Here is a 24,461-nt window from a genome sequence, read left to right on the forward strand (position 1 = left end):
CTCCCGCCAGGCTATATAGTCAGTCAAGAGATAGTAAGGTCAGAAGTTGGAGAATCCTGGCTTTATTTCTGATTAATTACTTGAGGCTATTACTTGGACACAAAAAGACTTTCTCTGCATCAATGTATCTGTGAAGTGAAAACAGTAATTTCCAATTCTAACTGCCAATTCTAACTGCTTAGGAGTATTGCATGAATAAGCAAGATAATATCTATAGCATAGGAAAATAAAATCAAAAGCACGTAATTTCAGGTGAAAACTTACTCAGAAAACAAAATCATAATAACCTATGTTTTCCATGGCATTACACCTAGGAAGCAATGTGAAGTCGCCATTGTGGTAACAAGTAAGTGTGCCCTGACTCTCATGTTCAGTGGGAAAGCAGGGACGCTACAGATGTTGTTACTGAAAGGCTCAAGCTGCGTCCCCTGTTGTCCCCATGTGCAAAGCCATCTCAGCCGCTCTACCTCTCCCCTCCTCCTCTGGCTCCAGTCCCCAAGGGAGCCCTCCCAAGCCTGCTGAACTGCTTCATCCCTGCTACTTCCAACCACCCCTTGCACCAACTCCCCACCAACACGGCCCGGGAGTCCCACACTGGAGCAGCTGCCTGCAGGGGTGTTATGTGCAGTTTGCGCCGACATCCAACAGAGCAGAGACAGAGTCACATTACCCCACTCCAGATTCAGGCCCTCAAAGAGCTGACCACACTCTGTTATGTTTGTCCCAAAGCAATGCTACTTAGCATTCTTAATGTCCCACAGAGATTTTTCTGTTTCTTGTGATTGGTGCACACTCGGTACCAAATAAATTGTGGTGGAAATGCACAATGAAGAACAATGAATTTGCAAGATTATTATTTCAGTGTGTTAGTATAGCTTCTTGACTAGGTTCTGGTAAACACATTGAGTCTCAGTCATACTGGTGAAATAAATACAAGAATATCATGAACAGAATCCAAAATAGGTTTATGTAAAATAATAAATGTGTCAGTTTATAAAAATATATTTTCATCTTACAAATTTGAATTCCTGATAAAACTAATCGAGAAAGTTTGTTGAATACATACAATTATTTAAATTGTAAACTTGACTTCATGCTCATAAACATGGTCATAGATATTTTTACTCTAGGAACTGTGCATCATTGGGACCAAAGAACATTGAACTGAAAAATGCAGTAGAGATTTCAAAGGTGACTATTTCAATGCACGAGCTTAACAAATACAAGGGAAAAGTCATTTGTAAAGGGATTTAGAGGGAATAATCACATTTAAGGTTTCCTTTCCTTATGAGTTTCATAATTAAAGTAAACATTAAAAAAAAAAAAAAAAAAGAACCAGAAGTCATTACTACTTCAATGCATTTCTTGGGTCTACCTACAAGTTGTCGTCATTTATGTGACAAATGTCAGCACTCTGTGTTTATATTGACTCTATACCATGTGCTAGACATTGGTGGTACAGTACATGGAGGTCATAGAGATGAATGAACAAGGTGCAAAGCACACATTCAGGCATTTTGCAGTAACATAGGACATGCAGATAGACACAGAGGCAGTTACCCGGTGACAAATACTAGGACTGGTGTGTCTTATACTCCTAGCAGGAAGCGTCAGCCAAGACTGAAAGATGGTAGACATTTGGCGAAGGACGAGGGTATTTAAAAGAGAGTAGCGTGTGTACGGAGACTCAGAATGGAGAGTGAATGTGATGTGTGAAGAGGTAAAATCAGCCTGGTTTGACCAGAATGTCAAATGTGAGAGGGGACAGGAACTAGAGATGAAGCTGGAGAAGAAATAAGAAGGTTCTTAAGGTTGCTGTTAAAGAAGTTCAATGTTATCCAAAAAACTGAGGAAATATAAGAGTTGGTGACAGAACAGTGGCATGATCAGATTTGCATTTTAAAGTATTCTGACTGCAGAGTACTTTAAAGAGTAGAGTGGTTTCTTGCTCTGTGGGAGGTTTGGAGATCGACTGTGGTGTTTGCTGAAGGCCTCTGGTGAGACACAAGAGAGAAATAAAAACTTGTGCTTCTGACTTCAAAACTCTCTCTGTTGTTCAAGTCTTTTCCCTAACCCAACTGCCGCTCTATCTTTTAGGCCTCAGACATCTAGAAGCACAGAATCAGGGAACAGAAGAAATTCTAACCGTCCAAGACCTCCCTCACTCCTCACCATCCCAATACAGGCGTCTTCTGTATCACATCCCTGTCCAGTGACTCTATCTTCTTTTCTCAGCAGTCACTGAGGTATCGCTTTAGGTAAATCACAATTGCTTTACTAGTTTGCATGCAGTTTGTTTACTGGCAGGTGCATTCTGTGGGGTATGTCCAAGGGGAAATGAGTGCTAATCACTTACCAAGGACCAGCTAGTGACATAGCCATTGGCTATCTGATAGGATATCTGTTCACAGAGGCTTGATCACAATGCCAACCGAAATTGATAACAATCTGAGCCTGAAGTCATATAAAGTTCAACACTGAACTTTAAAAATACCTGAGGAATATTACAAAGATAGATGCTTAGGTCCCACCACAAACAAATTAAATCAGAATCTCTAAGGATGAGGCCCAGGTATTTGTATTTTTTAAAACTCTCAGGTTATCGTAACGTGCAACCTAAGCCATGAGCTTGTATGTTCAATAGGATGGTGGTGGCTGACGCAGCATGCTCCAGTTACAGAGTTTGAAGCATATAGATTCTAACTATGTCCCTTAATGAAGGATTGAGCCATAAATTCATGTGTTTAAAGGCCTTAGAGTCTCTTTTTGCATACCCAGCAGCCACAGGAAACTGCCTGGGGTATATGTGTGCATAGTAAGGGCAAATGATAAAGATTTCTATCTGGTAATTTAGAAATTTTGTTATTAAAACTTGGTGAACAGTGAAAATGACCAAAATGGTTATAATATTTGATAGGTCTAAATTCATCATTACAGGATCTATATGAATATTTAAGAAGAAAACAGAAGAGACAAAAGCATGTGTAGAGGGATGTTCTTTTAAAAGGAAAGAGATAGGGAAGGAAGGAAGCTTTTCCTTTGAAACTGTGGGTTCCTGGTGAGCTCATGGCCAAAGAATGACCAGACAGGCCAAAGTTAGGCAAGCACAAAAATGAGGTGTATTGAGGAAAGAAAGATAGGATTATAGGGCGAAAGCAAGATATAGGTTTACGCCACAGATGATGACTGGACCCATTGTCGCAGAATGGCAAGCAAAAGGAAGGGCAAAGAGAGAGAGATTGGCTATGGTCTGTGTCTTATTTCATAGTGCCAGGATAGGGATCTCCCTTGTAGTTCAGAGGTCACCATGGAACCACTTTGATTAGACAGTTGGGAGTCACATGACCTGAGCCGTAACTACGCATGTGGGTTCCAGGTCACTTTCCAGACTTTATGATACTCATGTGGCTTGGCCCATGGGATAGAGAGTCCTCTACATTCTTTTGCAGCTGGTGTGCCAAGTTCTGATTAGCAGGTTTGTAGGGTATTCCCTCCTCCCCCAGGTGTGAAGAATTAGGGTGGGGCAGGACCAAGATGGTGGCAATAGCACCCACTGTCGTCCTAGGAGACCCAGTCCCTTGCCCCTTGCTATAGGAAGGAAGGAAGAAAGGGAAGGAAGAAAGGGAGGGAAGGAAGGGAAGGAAGGAAGAAAGGGAGGGAGGGAAGGAAGGAAGGAAAGGAGGGAAGAAGGAAGTAAGGAAGGGAGGAAGGAAGGGAAGGAGGGAGGGAGGGAGGGAGGGAGGGAAGGAAGGAAGAAAGGAACCAACCATCATTTATTTTTTTCTATTTTAACTTTCTCATTTACATGTATCAGTAGTGGATTTTTTTTAACAATAAACCTGTATTTCTCCTGTAATGAAAAAAATCATAAATTTATTCCATTGTAAAATGTAATATAAACAAAATAATTTAACTTATTAAAAAGTTCAAAAATCTAAATTGTTGGCCCCAATCAAAAACATTTAGAAATCCAGGGACTTTCTAAAATCATTCAAAATGATTCCTTAGCTTGGGCAGCTGCAGGGAAAATGGCCAAAGATTTATTCTGTGAATTTTCAAACTGCAGCATCTGTTGAATTCCCAGCCTCACCACATCTCACAATGATAGTCATGGCTAACATTTAGAAAATGCTATGTTCAAGGCACTAATCTAAGTGCTATATTTATATTATCACATTTAATATTCAGAAGAAGCCTACTAAGTAAGTACTATTGTCTTCCCTATTTCAGAGATTAGGAAACTAAGGCACAGAAAAGTTAAGTAAATTTCTATAAGTCAAACAGCTGGTAATAGTGGAGCTAGGATTAAAACAGCCAGACTGACCCCACAGCCTATATTCTTAATTGTATATCATGCAGCACACTGGTTAGGACTGAATAAACACTGGAGAATTGAAATGGAGAGACATGGGAGAATTTGGAGTGCTACGTGTACCCTGAAGCTCCAACCTCCCACGGAACCTCCCTTGTCCATGGAATTATAGTCTAGACCTTTGCATTATAAAGATGTTCATCTCGTTTGAAAATGCCACTGCACCCTGATTGGAAGAAATCACCTTGCAAGAAAAAGCCAGTTATCATAGTGAATACCACTCTGCTCCCACTCAACTGTGTAACTAGAGTCAGGCAAAGCAAACTTCTTCTCTTGACTTTCAGGATACCGTGATACCACTGTGATTCCTTCTCATCTCAACCTTTAACGATAAGAGTGTCTCATGGCTCTGTCTTTAGTTCTTGTGGCTTTCTTATCTACACTCATTCCCTAAAGGAGCCTATCCGGTCCCCTGCCTTTAAATTCCATCTACATGCTGAACTGCAAACCTGTATACCCAGACCCATAACTTCCTACCTGACATTTCATTTAAAATATCTAGCAGGCATCTCAAGCCTAACATGTCCAAATCTGAGCTCCTGAAAAATCCTTCCAAACTATCTCTTTGTATAGTCTTCCCCTACTCAGTTAATAAATTCATAATTTTTTTCAGTTGCAGAGTCAAAATTCTTAGAGTCATCTTTGACTCCTCTCTTTCTATTACATCCCACGTGTGCATCTTTGTCAGCTCTATCTTCCATGTATGTCCAGCATCTGACACTTCTAACCCCCCTCACTGCCATCACACTGGTCCAGGACACCATAATATCTTTACTAAATTATTGCAATAATCTCTATTTTTTTTTGCTCTGATAATCTCTATTATAATAATATTCTTCACAGTCCTGAGCATGGCCCACCTCCCCCGTCATCTCCCCCACCTGCAAACATACAGTAGTCTGATACAAGCAGCCAGAATCACCCTGACACATGTAGGCGAGATCACGACACTCCTCTCAACATTTTCTGTGGCTCCCCATCTCAAGCAGAACATAAGCTAAGGGCCTTATGGGCACTTACATGGCCCCACGCAATCTGGTCACCATCACCTTCGTGACTTCCTGTCCTACTATTTCCCTCTCATCCTTTCTGCTTAAGATATAGTGGTCTAGTTAATGTTTCCCTAAATTACTCAAGGCCTTTGCACTTGACTTTTCTTTTACCTGGAATGCTCTTATCTTAGATGTATGCATAGCTAATTACCTTGCTTCTTTCCTTTTATTTTCACTCAAAACTCAGGAGCTTTCCTGATCACTCCATGTAAAATATCACACATAAACTCCTCCCATGTTCCTTCCACGCAGTGTTTCTGTCACGTGTTAAATATACAAATGCTCCGGAATGCCAATTCCAGAACCAACCCAGAAGAGAAGAAATACACACCAAAAACACCACAGGACTTTTGTCATCTGTAATATATATGCAGGAATCCTGGGAATAGGTAAAGAAGTTGATTCTGAGAATGCTGGACTAAGAAGGAGAAATCATTAAGATTCAAATACTTACTGCACAATTGGATTCTCTTACTTAGGGAGATAAATTTCTTTTTTTTTTCCTTTTAATTATTATTTTTTAATAAATATTTAATTATATTAATTATTTTATATTTTAAATTGTTTGACATGTTGCCTAAAATTCCAGCAGTAGGGAGATAAATTTAATAAACCAAAATATTCACACAGATGATTACAAACCTCTTTGATGAGTGATAAGATCAAAATTGTGCTTACGAAATGAACCCTAGCTAGTACTGTCATGAAGTCTTATAATTTTATGTTGCCTCAGTGTCCAGTGTGAATATAAATTTGACTTTCTCATACCAGAAGCAGAGATCAGTCACCCTTGACACAAATTTCAGTTCTCCACCTCTTCCCGGTACCTCAATGTGGTTAATCCAGATTTCGAACTTCTGACCTCAAGTGATCCTCCCACCTCAGTCTCCCAGAGTGCTGGAATTACAGGTGTGAGCCACCGCACCTGGCCTGGTTGATCCAGATCTCTACCTTATTATACAAACACCTCCTGGTGAACACCTCCCTATAGGACAGCCAGGTACAGCCTACTTGACTTGCCCTGCTGACTCCCACAACCCACAGACTGTGACCACCTCTCCATCACAGGTGGCTCCATGGAACTCATGCCTGTTTATGCTACACCCAAGATCCCATAACTCCATCTCATGTTCTATGAGAAATCTGGGGCTCTCACCAAGATTTCTGAGAAGCCCCTGGGGTTAACATCTTCATGGCGACTCTGGCTCTGCCTGCCTCCACTGGCTATTGATGTCATTGACATCTGATCCCGTATAATCATTCTCCTGCCCTCTGCTCTGTGACAAACCAGGACATGAAAAGCAACATCTTTCCTTTGAGAACCCTCACAAACCACTCACCCATGGCATTTGTGTATGTAATATGTTTAACTTTAACTTATGATTTGGAATGACAAAGAAATTTATTTTTGTGGCCTCTTAAAATTTAAAATTTACTATTAGACATTTCATTCTTTATATTTCTTTGACTTGCTTTCAATAATTCTTTACTGTCCGCTTTCCTCCACGGACATCTGCCACGTTCCTTGGCCATTTCTGTTCCTTCCTCCTCTCCTCTCTTACTCCTTTCACTATAGAGAATATTAACTCTTCCTTATTTTTATTTTCTTATAATCCATGCCATTAAGTTTTCATGTTATACTGAAATATAGCTTCTCAAGGTATTTTAAAAGGCAATTCCTCCTCATTGAAGGAACTCGGAAGCTGGGCATTAAGTCTGTGCATCTAAGAATCTTGATCTCTTCAAACAACTTAGAAGTAAAAAGAACAAATAAAATCATACAAAACTCTCACCGTTGGCATAACTAGAAGACAGAAATCATTACAAGTGCAAATTACCCATAAGTAAAAAATAAGCACCAAATTCCAGCATAGCCAATTTTCGAAGTCCCTCTGTAGTCATTCCTAGAGGGGAAAGGGATTCTGAAAAAAATGCATCTGAAAAAAGATAAGGGAGAATTGAGCTAAAATCACCTCCAGAAGAGAAAGTTCAAAGAAGCCTGATAATAATGATTATCAGAATAATTATTAATCATTGGATACAGCAAGAATCCACACAAATCCAAATAAATAAACAAAAACTAAATAAATGGAGGGGGGAATGTTATTCCTTTAAGTAGAATTCAACTAATAAATGTGCAAAGAATGGTAGAGTTAGAAAATCACCACTTTTGCAACCATTATGATAAAAATTGATTTAAGCAAAAATTATTAATAAATGCTTAAATGAGTAGGTGAAAAGTTGGAGGAGTAAAAAATATTCGCACACCTTCAAAGTATCTCTCCACAAATTACTTATTAATTACTAAGGGAAAATAGTAACTTTACAGTGGAGAAACCTCGCAGAACCACCTTAGTCAAGTGATTACAGGTGTCACCAATAATGGACAAACCAAGGTCTGTGCCTCCTGGCGTGATGTGCTGAGAAGAATACAATCTCATGTCTGTTTTCCTATCGGGCATGTGTCAGAGTAGACATTAGGAGATCTGAAGTTGAGGGACATTCTACAAAATAACAGATACTCTCCGTAGCTGCCAAGGCCATAAGAGAGAAGACTGAGGCTTATTCCAGATTAATGGATACTCAAGGGACGTGATAGGTAAGCATAAATTCTTAATCCTGAGTTAAATTTTAGACTGGAAAAAAACAGTTAGCAACGTGGGACAGTGTCAGAATAATGGATTAATTTTGAATGTTAGCTCTGGATGAACTAACACTATTGTATCACTATTTTTTATATTTTCGTCATTTAAATGGTTATGCAAGAGAATGTCTTTGTTTTTAGGAAATACACTCTTCAAAAGGTAAAAAATATGTTTATGTAAGAGTAAATGATAAAGTAACTACAGCAAAAATGTTAACAATTGGTGAATCTGGGTAAAGAATATGTGGGAATTCGTTGTTCTACTCTGGCAATTTCTCCATAAACTTGAAATTATATCGATATGAAATCACTCTACTATATTAAGAATAGTAAATTCTGATATTTCCTTTTAAAAATATTAATCTCTGAAGTTAAATAACAGGAAACAGAAATTTACAAAAATCTCCCACAGATCCCTAAGAAAATAAGTTTATGATAGAATCAAAATATATCTGGGTAAGTCAATGTTTTGCTTGTAAGCCAAATTAATTGAGCCAAAAGATAATACATATATATTTTTCAAACGTTGTGTGGATTTTTGATAAATTAAGTTGCCTTGATTTTGCCAAAATGTTTAGAACAATAATATAACAAAATTATAAACGAGTACTTTTGATCCATTGTGATTTTCATTATTAAAGTTTTTTATTTTTTAAATTTAAATATGGAACACTTCATGAATTTGCATGTTATCCTTGTGCAGGGGCCATGCTAATCTTCTCTGTATCATTCCAATTTTAGTATATGTGGTGCCAAAGTGAGCATTTTTAAAGTTTTATATTTAATAAAATACCTGTTTTTATTGATTTATCTAGTCTTAGTAAGTGCACCTTTTGTCATGTTTTTTTAGTTTGTTAGATTAAAAATATAGCAATAACTACCATAAATTCAGCATGTACTTATGTCAGGTACAGTGTTAGGAAAATGACATATATCATCTCATGTTTCGATCTTCAAAAATCCTGTACATTTGACTAGTTCTTTACCCATTTATAAATAAGAAACTGAGGTCCACAGAAGATAAAGAACTTGCCTAACTTCACAGTTTGTAACTGGCAGACATAAAGTTCTAACCCCAGTCAACCTGACAGGAAAGCCAGTATGTTTCCCAGTACACAACATACCCAATCAGAAACCCAACAATTAGTAATTCTAATCACTTTTTGTTTGTTTTTTTCTTTTTTTTTTTTTTGAGACAGAGTCTCGCTTTGTTGCCCAGGCTATGGTGAGTGCCGTGGCGTCAGCCTAGCTCACAGCAACCTCAAACTCCTGGGCTCAAGCAATCCTCCTGCCTCAGCCTCCCGAGTAGCTGGGACTACAGGCATGCGCCACCATGCCCGGCTAATTTTATATATATATATATATTAGTTGGCCAATTTCTTTCTATTTATAGTAGAGACGGGTCTCGCTCTTGCTCAGGCTGGTTTCGAACTCCTGACCTCCAGCAATCCGCCCGCCTCGGCCTCCCAGAGTGCTAGGATTACAGGCGTGAGCCACCGCGCCTGGCCTAATCACTTTTACTTTGAGATTTTGTCAAATCTCTCAGGATAAATTATTCAGAATCATCAATTGTTAAATAAATCTTTATAGACTGAGTTCTTGAAATAAAGGTGAGTCTGCTTAACATCATCTCATCATGTTGGACTATATCCTAGCAATAGGACAGCCCTCTGTTGAAAAATAATTTTTAAATATTCCTCTATTATTCTGAAAGAAACCACAGTGTAGGAGATCCAGAGACAGATAATAGTAATTCATTTTGAAAACTAAAAGAATGGACTTGGGGAGCAGAATAAATCCCCAAACACAGCAGATGTTAATTTTGAAGCTCAGGTTTTTATTCTATTTTAATGAAAAATTTCATAACAAAATGCAAAGATCCAGAAATTAAATCCTTGCAAATATTCTTTGTTTCGAAATTCTTTTAAGTTAATTTCCACATTGAGCTGTCAAGAAGGTATGTGGCCACCTATTACCTTCAGACGGTAGCTGTATTTACATGGCCACTGCCAACACATGAGTCACTGAGTCAGATTGTGACATGCCCATAGCATATCATATTATTTAACTCGTTGCTTCTACAAATCAGACACTTAAGCAAGATTTGCATTATACACATTCCGGGATGCACGCATGATTTAGCAAGCTATGTTTATGTCTGTAGAGAATTATAGATAAAATGTTTATTTAGCGTCAACTAATATAGGGAGATGTATAATTTCTGTTAAACTTACATCTGCAAGTGTCAGACTCAAATGAAAAACAGGCAGTTCATGCAGCATTATTTAATCTTACTCCACCAGCCCTAGTGCTGAATTTTACAACTAAAAAAGGTTATATTTCTCAAGTGGCCTGAATAGCAAATTCAAGGGTTCCATGCATGTGTGGATTATGTTTTTGAAAGAAATAACACCTCTGCAGAAATTCTGTCTCCTCTGTTCTCCTATCCTGAAAAAGCTGGTAAACTGCCAAACCGAAAATTCTGAAAACTGGAAGTGCGATTTGTGTTGTTTGTATTGCAACCTTCGGCATGTGGTAATTGCAGGGAATCATAAATAGTACCATGAATGACAATTAAAACTAACAATGCAGTTTTTGATAAAATAGGATTCAAACAAAATGTAAAATTGCATTTTTAGCATAATGGCATTTGGCCTCTACTTAATGTTTCCTTTCTTCCCTCCTCCTCCTCCTCCCCTTCTGGGTCCAGGCTCACGCTAGTTTCAGATTTCATCCGAGGCTTAAGAGTAAAGTGCTGCATGCCTTTAGAAAAGCTTTTGCCTTATTTCCAGTTATTTCAAGGCAATTTTAGATAAGAATCCAAATAACTATGATTTATGGGTATTGTTACATTTATCTGGAAAAAATACAAACCTAAAAGTTTGGACAGGGCTCACCACTTTATTTTATGAAAATCTAGACCCTTCCAACTTCTCAAAGAGATAGAGGACGTTAAAAAGAGTTTGTAGTAAACCATGGAAAGGACCAATTCAGTGGTTTCCTTAAAAAGAAATGAAAACAATTATGTTATAATAAAGTCGAAATCTTTAATCATCCATTTTTTTAATCATTCATTTTTGAAATTAACTTCTCTTGTATAATTGAACATTTGTTTTTGCTTTCTTTTCTCCCCCTAAGATTTGGGTTTAGCTGAGGTTTTGGAAAGAACTTAGTGGTTACTTTAGACTAAATAAGCTTGAAATTCACTAAATATCAGCATAAAATATTTAAACAAAACATTCTGCATAGGAACATATTTCTAATTTCCATAAATTTAATCTACTAAAATCTAAAAGCTGGCTCAGAAATTTTCTTGGCAGAGTAAGCAGAGAGAAAAATTAAAGCAATCAGTTTGTTTTCTTGAGCCTCTATAAAGGTACCACCTCTGCACAGTGCATTGTAAATCTCTTTACTTCTACATCAGATAAATAACACAATTAGTTACTCTAATGACTTTTATTATTGATGGCATAAAAATGTAGTCATTACATTGTGAAATAACTTAAGTGAATTCATGTGCATGCAATTTATCACATGTGTGAAGCAAATCAAACACAAGAACTACAATTTCTGTGTTCTGGAACAACAAATGGAATATAAATGTGGAATGAATAAGATGTAATTAAACACTTACTCATTTGAAATGACTATATAATGACAAATATAAAAAGAAAAAAATATGTACAAAAAATACTTTTTACTCAAAGTTGTCCTCCAGGCAATAATGTGAGAAATTTCCCCACTAAACTCAGTGAAGAACTGCAGAAAGTAAAATATTAATGCCCCATTTCTTCTGTGTTGATTCAACAAACATTTATTAAACACCACACAAAGTTTAAAACAACACAATCCCTGCAGTCCTAGAGCTCTCATGGTGTAAGAGAGAAATGTACACAAACAAAACACCAGTGTGGTAAGTATCACTCCTGAGGTATCAGCACAGAACAAAGGGGTCATGAAAGTGGAAACATATAATCACACCTACAGATATCACAGAATAGTATGTCATGATGAAGGTAAATTTTGAGCTGAGTAAGAAATAATGACAAGGAACTCCCTAGACAGTTGCAGGGAAAAGCAGTTGCAAAGTTGTGGAAGGGGGAAAGAGCATATTATATTTTGGAAGATTTCTAAATGTTTCAGCACAGCTGGAGTATCTGGAGTATAAACAGGGAGACAATAGCAGTTTGCCCAGAATAGTAAGGATATTAAGGAGCTGCCAAAAGATTTTTATTAGTTTGGGGATTTTTTTAACTATCTATTAAATTCATTTTTTTTCATCAATGGAAATTTGAAAACAGGGAAAACATAAAGAAGAAAATTAAATCTACTTTAAATTCTATCAGCAAAGAATCCTGTGGCCTGACCACGTACTTTATTCCACAGCCCTGTTTCTAGCAGACTTGCAGGGTTAACAGATCCGAGGCCATGGGCAGCAAATGAGACTGACCCCAACCCTCTGGGACCAACCATACTTCCCCCAACTCTAACCAGAATTTTCTCCACTTATTTTCCACAACAGTGCATTCTTTTCTCAGTCTTGGTTCCTCTGGGATGATTAAATTTTCCCTTGCTTTGGCACACAATTCTTTGATTTTGTGGTATGTGGTTGCCATTTCCCACTCTTGGCACAAATAAAGGTAGTTTTCTTTTTCATTATTATTGTTTCCTATTCTTGTTTTTCTGTGGACATATTGATCAGTTGTTGAGAAAGCGTTTAGAAGTTGGCTGTTAAAAGAACCTTTGTCAGAAATCCAGAGCATATCTTCTTCTTATAGTTCAGAATGGGACATGCAAGTGGCACTGCTGGGTCAAAAAAGCAGCACTATTGAGAGGGGTTTAGGACAAATTGCTTTCTGGAAAAGGCCAATTTTCATACCCATTAGTAACACAGGAGATGCTATTTTTCTAGCATGCTTATTAACACTGGGTGTTATCTTTTATCTTTGCAAACAGTTAAGGGGTTTTAAAGCTTCACAGTGATAAAATCAGGATTGCACTTTCTTGTTATCACCCTTCCTACATACACCACGGTGGAGGACAGATCGAACATGTGGGGGTGTGATGTAGCTTGTAGTCAAAAAGACAAGTTAGGCAGTTAGCGAAATGATCTAGATGAAAAAACATAACCAAGAAAGTGGCAGGAAGAAGAAGAGAGAAGAAAAAGAAATTGAGTGATTAAGATAAGATAGTACAAAAACCAAGAACATGTTGTTGCTAAGGGTGTGATAAAAATTAATTTTGAAAATGACTGCTACTACTAAGCACTGTACACATATTAGTTCGTGTAATTCTCACAACAAATTTAGGAGGTAAATGTTATTATTCTGATTTTCCATATTTGTACAAGAGGTGAAAGTACACATTTAGAAAGTGCATTGTAAGGATTCTACCCATTTCTATTCAACACCCAAGACTGTGACCCTTCCCCACACCACACTGTACTACGAGAGCTTCTAAAATCTTGCCTACTTCTCTAACTTGAGCATCTGGGTGATAATCCCATTAACCAAACCAAGAAAATGAAGATAAAGAGCCAATATAGGAAGAAAGATAATAAATAAGGCCATGCATAGAAGGTGAAAATATACGTGAGACATACAATTGTAGAATTGAGTAGATACAGGGAAATGTGGGTTTTGAATTTAAGGGAAAGAGCTGAATCATAAATTTTAAAATTTGGTGGTCTTTTGGATATCTTTTTCCCTCAAATCTAAATCCTAAAGTAAGGTAACCCTTCTTCATGAATTTTATGTATCAAATCTGAGTCTAGCATATATTCATCAACACTTTTCTCTCTTTCAAATAAGTAAGCTGCCTCAAAAAAGATAGAATCTAATCTACACACTGTGCCGGCAGCAATACTGTTCGTGGTGGGAAAGAAAGGATGAGGAAAAGATGGCAGAGAACGACACTTTGTAAGGAACAGATGCTTGCAATATGTAAACAGTGAGGTTTCTTGAAGGAGTGAGATTTAGAAGTACATATCTGGACATTCTTATGTTTACAGGATGTGGCCAAAAAGAAAAATAAAACAAAAAGAAGAAAAGTCTCTTTTTAAGCATGACATGTAAAAATTTGGCCATTTTGTCTTCTCTAGCCAAAAACAATATAATGAATTGAATCCATTCCCAAATTTAGGCAAAGGTCATGGCTGATAAAACACTGGGTGGTAGAGATTTTTACATATTTTTTTAATAAGTCAGTGATTCTCTTTAGGTCAATGATAATATGGTAAATTTTTCTTACCCCAAATCTTTAGCTTATTGCTTTTCTAGATCAGCATATTTCTACTCCTCAGTAGCTTATAGAATTGACAACTCATTTACCACAGTTTGTGGTTTATGGTATAATTTAGCTTTTTTTCAATCTTGGTAACTTCTTTTATGATATTTTATCATTCTTTAATACATTTATTCAATTATGACTCAAAAATGCAGAAATATGCCTATCAGACTATCAGCATCTCTTACATAGAAAGAAAATAATACTAATGGTTAAAACTTGTGTATTATTTTCATGCCTTTGAAAATGGCATAAAAATAACAAATAAATTAACCAAATCTTAGTATTCAGAGATACAGAAATTTAAAATAATATTATCTTGAAAATTAATTAAAAATAATCTAATGGCTTTAAGTCAAATGTTTTCCTAATTTTTAGGTATTCTAAATTTTTACCAAATTTCTTCACTTCATATTATTAAGGGTTTATTTTTGTTCTTATTTTTATTTAAATAACTTTTTCCAGTCACAGAAATTAAAAATCACATATACACTTTCCTAATTTTCAAGCTAACATGAAGCCTACATAAAATATGGAAAAAAAGAATTGTAGGGTCGTTATAATGTTGAAAACTACAATGATGATTCATGCCTCTTTCAAGTGGATGTGCAAACCAACAACATCAATAGGAAAAATAAAATATTCAAATAAATTGATATTTATTTTTAATTTTTGCTATGTTTACATTTAATAACATAAATTAGACTGTGAGTTTAATTTGATATTCTAATGATATTTTCATTACATAAAATCCATCAATCAGAATTTAGGCAGTCACATGATTATTGTCCAAATGGCAAATATCTAAGAGAGAGACAGAGGTCACTAATCAGACAATGGGACAACAGTGTAGACAAGGCCTTGCCAGATGAGGTGGCTCACACTTATAATCCCAGAAGTTTGGGAGGCCAAAACGAGAAGATTGCTGGAAGCCAGGAGTACAAGACCAGCCTGGGCAACATAGAACATATTTATTTCTACAAAAAAATAAAATATAAAAAATATTTTTTAAACAGTGCCTGTCCCAGGCAAAACAGGTTTACTTTACTGTCAACAGAATCCCAATTTTCAGGATTTTCTCCTAAAGGAAAATCAAAAAGCAACAATAAATATATTTTCTATCAGCAACCCATATACAGAACATGTAACTTCAAAGCTGTAGTTTTAATTTCTTCCAGTTGATTTTGTTAGATTTACTATGCAGACCTTCACATACTCTCCTATCTTTTATATTTCCAAGATTTATTTATTTTCCCAGTCTTTGCATTGATCAGGATAGTCAGTACCAGGTCAAAAAGTGGTAGCAACTCCAGGCATCATTGTCCTTCCCTGATCTCATAAGGAAACTTCCATTCAGAATGATATTTGCTATTCATTTTGCTATGTGGATATTATAAAAATATCCAACTATAATTACTAATAAATGCCTTTTCTAATAATTTCATCAACTGCTGCTTTATGTATGCTTTTGGAGTCTCTGCAACTGAGTTCGTAAATGTTTGTGGTTATTTCATCTTCTAGATTTATTCTTATTACTAATATGTAGCATCCCACTTTGCCCCTGAGGTGTATTTTCTCTGACATGCCACATCGTCTGTCATTATTGATTAATTTAAGCTGTTCAGGTATTAGGCTTTATGTATTCACTGCTAGTTGACATTTTTTACTTACCATACTTCCATTTTGTACTCTTTTTGCCCCTTTCATGTTTTTCATTGAACAAATTAAACTCTTTTCTGTGATTTTGAAAGTAAAATATTCTATTTATATTCTTTGGTTATAGCTTCTGACTTATTAAGACCCATATTTTTGTGTATTTTCCCACATAAACATTTTAAATTTATCCATATCTATATGTATGCCCAAAATAAGAAAAATCAGCAGGGTGTCTCCTCTTTCTGGTTCCACCATGCAGACATCTCGGCCCTGCCTCACTTGCACTAAGGATGTAATCTAGTGTTTTAGTTTTAGGTTAAAAATAATCAACTTACTAATGTATTCATTCACCCTTACGTGTGTGTGCCTGTATGCGCATGCGCGTTTACTAGTAGCTACGTTTCTATTCTCGCTTGTGAAATTCTTTAAAAAATATTTTTGAAAAGATTTTTAAGTCCAGCATTACATTGGAAAATGCCTTTCTGTCAATCTCATATTTAACTTCTTGCTTATTTTGCTGTCAGAGACAGGATTTGAAGCTCTTTTACTTCAAAAACTGAAAATGTTACGGTCTTGTCTTTTATCCAGTATTGCCACTGTGATATGAATCTCATTCCTGTTCCATTGTACATTATCACTTCTTCCTCCTCTAAGATATTAGAATTTTCTCCTTTTCTTTGCTGATCCCGAATTTCACAACGCATGTGTCAGTGTGTAAGGGCTTTTGGCATTCAGTTTTTCCTTCTTACCTAGCTGGTACTGCAAACTATGAACTTCTTTGATCTAAGGGTCTTATTGAATATATCTTTCTTTTATTCTGAAGAAAATGTTTGCATTTTTTCTAACACTGTATGTCCTCTATTAATTACTCTATATTTTTTAATTGAGATAGAATTTCTATACAATATTATTATTTAAACTTGTTATTGCAGAGTTATATGAGTTTTGACAAACACAGTTGCATAACCACCACAATAAGGTTCTATCCCCACAAAAAATTCCCTCATGCCACTGTGTAATCAACTACTATCAACATCCCCAAACCTGGCAACACATGACCTGTTCTCTGTTTCTATAGTTTTGTCTGTTCAGAATGTCATAGAATGGAATCACATATAAGTAGCCTTTTAAGATTAGCTTCTTTCACTTAGCATGATAAATTTAAGTTTTATCCATGCTGTTGAGTATATATCAGTAGTTTGTTCCTTTTTGTTGCTAAGTATTAATAGTATTCCATGCCATAGATTTACCAGTTTCTATGTATTCATCAGTTGCTGTTGTTTCTAGTGTTTATCTATTATAAATATAAGCACTACAAGTATTTGCATAAAGATGTTTGGGTAAGCATAAGTTTTCATTTCAACTGGATAAATCCCTAGGAATAGGACTTCTAGATCATAGGGGAAGTATAATTTTAATTTTTTAAGAAACTGCCAAACTATTCTGCAAAGTGTCACAACAACTTTGCATTTCATCAGCAACAAATGAGAGCTTCAGTTGTGCTACATCCTCACCAGCACTTGGTATGGTTGAGTTTTTGTTTGCTTTGTTTTTTATAATTTAGTCATTTGAGTAGGTACATAATGGTATTTCAGTATAGCTTTAATTCATTCATTCATGCATGCATTCATTTTAGAAACGGGGTCTTACTCTGTCACCCACGTTGGAGTTCAGTGGCCTGGTGATCACAGTTCACTGCAGCCTTGAACTCCTGGACTCAAGCCATCGTTCCACTTCAGCCTCCTGGGTAGCTGGGACCACAGACGTAGACCACCAGGCTCAGCTAAATTTTTTTATTTTTGCAGAGACCAGGTCTCACTATATTGCCCAGGTTGGTCTTGAACTCCTGGCCTCAAACAATCCTTCTGCCTTGGCCTCCAAAAGTGCTGGGATTATAGGTATGAGCCACCACATCCAGCAGAATGTCTTTTCATTTGTTAATTTGCCATTTGTGTATCTTCTTTAGTGAAGTAGCAAATATTTTGCCCATATTTCATTTGGATTGATTACTTTCTCATTATTGAGTTTTGGGTGTACTTAAGATATTCTGAAGAAAAGTCATTTATGAGATCTACGTTTTGCAAATAGTTATCCTTTAATTTTATTGAAAATTTATTTTGAAAGTAGAAGTTTGTGATTTTGGTAAAGTTCAATTTATATTTGTTTCTTTTATGCCTGTTTGTTTCATTTAAACATAATTTATATTATGCTTCTTTTATAGTTTTGCTGTCATAGCCAAGAAATCTTCGTCTAACTCAAGATTTCAAAGATTTTCTCCTAAATTTTTCTGTAGAAGTAATATAGTTTTTTATTTTATAAATTGAAGTTAGTGAAGGATTTTTAGTTAATTTTTCTGTGTGGCATAAACCAAGGCCCTTTTTTTCATGAGGTTGTCCAATTTTTCTAATACCGTTTAATAAAAAGGGTAGCCTTTCTTTATTCAATTAGATTTGCAGCTTTGTCAAAAAATTAATTGATCATATAGGGCTGCGTATATCTCTAGATTCTCTATTCTATTTCATTTGCCAAAATGATAGTGACTCAATGATCACAGTTTTATAATAAATCTTTAAATGAGGTAATGTGAGTTCTCTAACTTTGTCCTTTCTCAAAATTATTTTGATTCTTCTAGTTCCTTTGCCTTTCCATATAAATTTTAGTGTCAGTTTGTAAATTTCTATAAAAAACTCTGCTAGAAATTTTATTGGAATTGCACATAATCTATAAATCAATTTGGGGAGAATTGATATTTTAATATTGAGTATTCTTATAAGAACATAGTATATCTTTCCATTTATTTAGGTCTTCTCTGATATATTTCATTGGTGATTTTTTTTAGTTTCCTACATACAGATCACTGACACAATGGAAGTATTACTATTTCAATTTCCCATTGCTAATATCTAGTATATAGAAATACAATTGATTTTTATAAATTAACCTTGTATTCTATAAATTTGCTAAACTCACTTATTAGTTTTAGTCACTTTTTCTTGTAGATTCTTTGGAATTTTCTAGAGACAATCACGTAATTGATGAAGATAGTTTCATTTCCGGTCCAAATGCTTTTTATTTCATTTTTTTTCCTTATTGAACTGACTAGGGCAGTGATGAATACGAGGGTGACAGCCGACATCTATGCCTTGGTCCCAGTCCTAAGTGACCTAACACGGGAGCTCCCACACACACAAAACAAATTCCACTAGAAATAAGCAAAGAAATAAATAGTAGCATCATCATCGCCAGAGACTTCAACACCCCACTGACAAAACTGGACAGATCATTGAAATAGAAAGTTAAGGAAGAAACACTGGAATTAAATGGGATTCTAAAACAAATAGATCTAACAGATATTTACAGAACACTCTACCCCCAAAATATAGAATATACATTCTTCGTATTAGCACATAGGACATTTTCAAAAATTGATCACATCTTAGGCCACAAAACAAGTCTCACTAAACACAGAAAAACTGTAATCACACCACGCATTTTCTCAGACCACAGTGGAATAAAACTAGAAATCATTTCCAAGGTGAACTCTCAAAACTACACATATACAAGGAAATTAAACAACCTGCTGCTGAACCATCCTTGGGTTAACAATGAAATTAAGATGGAAATCAAAAGATTCTTCAAACTGAATGACAAAGGGGACGCAAGCTTTTAAAATCTATGGGATACAGTAAAAGCAGTGCTTAGGGGAAAGTACACTGTTGGTGGGATTGCAAACTAGTACAATCTCTCTGGAAAACAGTAGGGATATTCCTCAAAGAGCTAAAAGTACACCTACCATTCAATCCAACAATCCCACTACTGGGCATATACTCAAAGGAAAGGAAATCATTTTACCAAAGGGACACCAGGCCAGGTGCGGTGGCTCACGCCTATAATCCTAGCACTCTGGGAGGCCGAGGCAGGCGGATTGCTCGAGGTCAGGAGTTCGAAACCAGCCTGAGCAAGAGTGAGACCCCATCTGTACTATAAATAGAAAGAAATTAATTGGCCAACTAATATATATAGAAAAAATTAGCTGGGCATGGTGGCGCATGCCTGTAGTCCCAGCTACTCGGGAGGCTAAGGCAGGAGGATTGCTTGAGCCCAGGAGTTTGAGGTTGCTATGAGCTAGGCTGAAGCCACAGCACTTCCTCTAGCCTGGGCAACAAAGTGAAACTCTGTCTCAAAAAAAAAAAAAGACACCTGTACCCAAATGTTTTTCATGGCACAATTCACAGTTGTAAAGATAAGGAATCAACTTAAGTGTCCATCAATTCATGAGCTGATAAAGAAAATGTAGTATGTATATATGTATATATATGTATACACCATGGAATACTACTCAGCTATAAAAGAAACAAGCAACTTGGATGGAACTGGAGACCATTACCCTGAGTGAAGTATCTCAGGAATGGAAAAACAAACACTACATGTTCTCACTATTAAGTGGGAGCTAAACAGTGGGTACACATGGGCACAAAGAGATGTAAAGGACATTGAAAACTAATAAGGGTGGAAGGAGAGGGGTATGAGGGATTAAAAACTTCCCTCTTGGGTACAAAGAACCTCATTCTGGTGGCAGGCACACTGAAAACCTTGACTTTAGCATTAAACAGTGTATTCATTTTTTAAAAAATTTGTACCCCTTTAATAGCTTGAAATTAAAAAACCCAACATGCCCTAAATTGATGACCTGGGATCCTGACTGTGGAATGATGTGAGAACTTATCTGCTTTAATAAAACACTGTGAACCAAAGGGCCAGAGGATGACCCTTATCTAGCTTTTTTGATCTTGTCTAAATTTAACTATTGATTGGTTAGACTGAATTTTTTAACCACTATGTTTTACTCGTACCAGAATTGATAGAATTCTAAAAGTGGAGTCTCTGATGTGAAGCAAATTAGGACTTGAGGTCCACTTCCTCAGGTATTTTCAATAAATTATGAGACTGGAAATGAATTTCAAAGTTCATCTAGTTCAATGCCCTTGGTCTTTCCTCAGTCAGGACTGTTAAGATCAAGAGAGGCTTATTTCTCAGATTTTTACAAAAGTAAGTCTAATTCAAAGATAGTATCACTTTCATTTCAAAAACTTTTCAAAGTAATCCATAAATATTTTAAGTGAAAATTTAAATAATGAATAAAAACTATCTAAATGAAATTGAAATATCCTATAATTTCATTACTACCTTATTGGATGATAGCCTTTAATAAAATTTAAAATAATAATATTGTTATATAAAAAGTAATTAAGATATTTATTTAGAAAGAAATGAGAGTATGCAGATTCTTCAGCATTTAATACACCTATAGTTGCATTGTTAAATAATCACGATTAAAACTTTGATACTTTTTATATTTCTAAATTACATCATATATAAACATTTTTATATAATAAGATATATAAACTTCAGAATTAAAAACAGGTATATAGGTATAAAGGCAAAACTTTAAATAAAAATTGGACCAAAATGTACATATCATGTTGCATCCTGCTACTGAGTCTAATCACTCAGATTAGACTATGAATACTTTCATTGTTAAGATACATTTACCTACAACATCATTTCAATAGCTGTAAGTATACTATTTAATGTATATACTATAATTTATTTAACCAAATCTTCTATTATTGGTCATTTAGAGATTTTTTCATGTTTATCTGTTATAAAGAATTCTGTGTTATATATTCTACATCTAAACAATTGGCCATATACTTAGTTTCTTAAAGATGATTTTGAAGTAGAGGAATAGCTGAGTCAAGGGATGTGCATTTTTAAAGCATTTGCTATCTATTTTTGCCCAGGAACAGGCAATATAGATTATTCAAATTTCCCTTGTCAAATTCTACTATAATCTAACACAGGAAAAAAGTTCTGAGAAAAGCGGAGATAAGATAGCGCTGGTTTGACAGAACAAATCATAACAAATAACATTCTAGTTTTTATTTGGAAGGTTTTGACTTAACTCCACTTACTACCAAATAGCAAAAAGCCATTTCAATACATGCCATATTTTCTTCTTCTAACTTTTGTTTCCTTCTTTATAAAGAATTAACTAACACTTGATGGCTGGGCGTGGTGGCTCACGCCTGTAACCCTAGCACTCTGGGAGGATGAGGTGGGAAGATAGGTTGAGCTCAGTAGTTTGAGACCAGCCTGAGCAAGAGTGAGACTCCCCCTGCTTCCTGCCCCAAGTCTAATAAAAACAGAAAAAATTAGCCGAGTATGGTGGCGCATGCCTGTGGTCCCAGCTACTGGGGAGGCTGAGACAGGAGGATAGCTTGAGCCCAGGAGTTTGAGGTTGCGGTGAGCTAGGCTGATGCCACAGCACTCTAGCCTAAGGAACAGAGTGAGACTCTGTCTCAAAAAACAAAACAAAAAAACACGTGATGAATGCAGGAAACAAAGAAGAAAAAAACTTATTTGATTTCGTTTGGTTTAAAAACCCTTTAAATCTCTAGTCTGTGAGTTGTCTAGCCAAGGATTGAAATGACATTGACACATTTCCTTTGGGAATATCTCCCTTGGAAGTGCATTTGACTTTATGAACAGATGTCTTCATAGCTACTTAACTGTCACTTTTTACACACTCACCTTTCTCCCATGGCGTCTTTTCAGTTTCCACGCAAATCACAGAGAAGGCTGACTGAGGGTAATCACACATATACAACTCATAACTTAAACCTTTTGCATTTACTATTTGCTTTCTCATGTTTTCACAGATGGGATGAAAAAGAGGAACCTGTGGAAAGAAAATTTGTAAGAATTAAATTGGTTCACAGAAGTGGGGGCTGGCAGACTTTTTCTCTGCAGCCCTCTGCAGATATTTTCAGCTTTGCAGGCCACAAGGTCTTTGTCACAGCCACTCAACCCCACCCTAGTAGTCTGAAAGCAGCCATAGACTGTATGAATGAGGCTGTGTCCTAACAAAGCGTTATTAACAAAAACAGGTAGCGGGTAGATTTGGCTTATGTGCTGTAATTTACCCTCTCTGCATTGAACTCCCTCCCTTTCCATCTCAAACTTTACAAAAACTTAATCACAGAAGTTTCTGTAATTGGACTAAAAACCAACATTTGCATTTTCCATTTTATTTTCTAGAATGATTTTCACAACTCTACCTATAGGAAGAAAAAGAAAGTGTGGATGAAATCAAAGTGACATCCACACTATCTGGGGGATGGGCACACTTTGTCTCATACGGTACAAAAGCAATTTATATAACCAAAATGTGTGTACCCCCATAATATTCTGAAATTTAAAAAAAGAAATCAAAGTAACATTCAAATCTTTTTTAAGTTTTCCAATAATCCCATTGGAGTTTCTATTTGCTTTGTATAGAGGAACTAATTAGTGTTTACTAAAGTATCCAGTCTTCACCAGATTCACATGCCTATGGAATTTGTCACCTCTTGAGTTCTTCCGTGGTGGTCCCTAACTTTCCAGTCTGATCTCCAAGATAGTTCCCAAATCTCTGAATTGGTTCAACCTGGAGAGTCACTGAAGTCCCCACTCTGGTCCCACTGGGAGGGAGGATCTGCCCAAATACAGCATATTCCTGGCCCTTGGTAGGCTCAACAATGATATCCTTTGTTACCCTGACGAAACTCTTTGTGTGTGGTAGAGAACATATCTCACATTTCTCTAGACCTGCCAGAAATACGTCAAGGCTAATTTTGTTCTCATTAGTGTAATATATTTGATTGATTTTTACCACAAACTTTTTTGACTCTTACCCAGAATGGGACATTTTCATAGCTTTGCACCCTTTGACTGTTTAACATAATGCTCAATATATTACTCAGAAAGTTGAGGAGACTTTTTCCATGAAGTGTGTAACAACTGGATGGATATGCTCCAAAAACTCTGATTTCAAACATCTTGTAAATAATAAAATCCAAACCAGGTTTATATTAAGGAAATTATGAGTCAAAATAAATTTTATGCCTAACTTAAATCTTCTACAGTGTTTGACAAACAATGGGAATGGCATGAAAATATAATACTGTTGTAATACTCAGTGTATTTTCCCAATATTTAATGTTACCCACATATTAGAAAATCATACGTGTTTCTAGAACAAAAAAGATTGGAACATTTTCTTTAATTGTTTTAAAGTCATCAATCACTCACTTTGTACTGATTATTTTTCATAAGTATGTACCACGTTACCTCCTACATTAAAAAATAAATTGCCTACGGCACATACAATTTCAGCTGTCCTTCTACCTCTTTTTCTTTTCAACTAAGCTTCTTGAAAAAGTTACCAATTTTAATCCCTGTTCCCTTTCACCCCACTCCTCCTTCACCCCACTGCAACCCAGCATTCCCCCCTGCCATCCCCTGCTGCTGTCAGCGTCACTGGTGAATTCTTTTTTGATAGGTCTGAGGGGAATTCTCACTGCTTGTTGAGCACTCCTTCCTTGAAACACTTTCTTCCATTCATGTCCAT

At 36.1% G+C, this 24,461-nt stretch overlaps 1 long non-coding RNA gene and 1 other non-coding gene across 2 annotated transcripts in view; both read right to left on the bottom strand.

Annotated features, from left to right (window-relative positions):
- Positions 1-8,726: 8,726 nt before the first annotated feature.
- Positions 8,727-8,833, bottom strand: LOC142876758 (U6 spliceosomal RNA). The gene has a single exon (XR_012923578.1). It is a non-coding gene; the product is annotated as a U6 spliceosomal RNA (small nuclear RNA).
- Positions 8,834-15,206: 6,373 nt separating this feature from the next.
- LOC142876414 (uncharacterized) overlaps positions 15,207-24,461 on the bottom strand; it is a 36,955-nt gene continuing 27,700 nt past the window's right edge. Inside the window, exons 3-4 of the long non-coding RNA XR_012923316.1 lie at positions 22,604-22,751; positions 15,207-15,434 (exon numbers count right to left, since the gene is read on the bottom strand). This is a non-coding gene — a long non-coding RNA (uncharacterized LOC142876414). The remainder of the gene's footprint in view (positions 15,435-22,603; positions 22,752-24,461) is intronic.

The sequence above is a fragment of the Microcebus murinus genome, chromosome 15 (assembly GCF_040939455.1).
Source record: "Microcebus murinus isolate Inina chromosome 15, M.murinus_Inina_mat1.0, whole genome shotgun sequence".
NCBI lineage: Eukaryota > Metazoa > Chordata > Mammalia > Primates > Cheirogaleidae > Microcebus > Microcebus murinus.